Raw genomic sequence first — 1,183 nt, forward strand, 5'->3', positions numbered from 1 at the left:
TATCCAGCCTCTTAAGTTTATTACCAAATCAATGTATTTCTCTTCGACATATGAAAGCAAGGTTTTATTTCTTTTCTCAATAAAGAAAGAGACAAAATCTTTAAGGGCTTTGACTATAGCAGAGCAAAAAAATATATTCCTGAAGGTCACTAGCATGTCAATCCTAAGTTCGAATTCCCAGTGCATTTAGTTGAGAGATAATGACGCGGCGAAATCAGGTGCTTGTTCATTCGTCTTGCTTTCGGTGAAAAAATATCCTATCTTGGGCAGAAGTCGAGATATTTGCGCTTGAAGAAGGTGGCTGTAGCCTTATTTCGGATGTAAAATTACGAGAAAATGGTCCACAAAAGTTTGGTAGCGTCCACAATTTGTTAGTTCTTGGAAACTTTAACCACGTTTATCAATAAAATCCACACAGAAAATCAATGTGTTATAAAAAGTGTTGAGGAAAAAAACCAAAAATTTAATAACATTTGCCACATTGGGGAGAACATGCTTGTTTTGTTTTGTTTTACTAGCGCCTGAGTTCACACCATTGTTTCACTTTTAGCGGTGCAAACTTGGGCACGAGAAAAAGGTACGGTCTATGGTTGCGTGTAACCTTCAGAGGGATTGTGCCTCAAGAAACACCCACGTGTGTCACGACGCGGTGGAATCAGGCGCTCGTTAAGTTTAGGACATGTGGAGTTGTTGGTATCTAAAAGCTCGTTCATTTGTCTTGAGTTTCGTTAAAGAATAATATTGATCTTGAACACAAGTAGAGATATTTATGATTGATGGAGGTCGGAGGTCGCCTGGTGAGAGCGGTAACGTAACGTTAGTGAGAAAATAGCAAAACAAATTTGGTGACTTCCAAAGCTTTGAGTGTCCTTGGAAACTAAAAAGTTACATTTCGTTTGCCCTTGATCAATGTCAGTCAGTAAAATCCACTAAGAAATGTATTTTTCAATGGGCATCGGCAAAAATTGATAAAAATTGCTAATTGTACAGAATAATTATGTGTTCTTTGATTCCCTATTGTATTAACGAGCGCCTGGTTTCACCATGATGCCACACACACTTCCTCTCGTCCTGTGAAATCTGCTCCTGCCTTCTTGGGCTCGACACGAAAACTCGATCAGTCCGATTTCACGGCACAGCGAGATTCTCCGAGGCACGACCTCCCTTTTGTGGGCGGGGGCGG

Source organism: Aplysia californica, unplaced genomic scaffold (genome assembly GCF_000002075.1).
Source record: "Aplysia californica isolate F4 #8 unplaced genomic scaffold, AplCal3.0 scaffold00070, whole genome shotgun sequence".
In the NCBI taxonomy this organism is placed as follows: Eukaryota; Metazoa; Mollusca; class Gastropoda; order Aplysiida; family Aplysiidae; genus Aplysia; species Aplysia californica.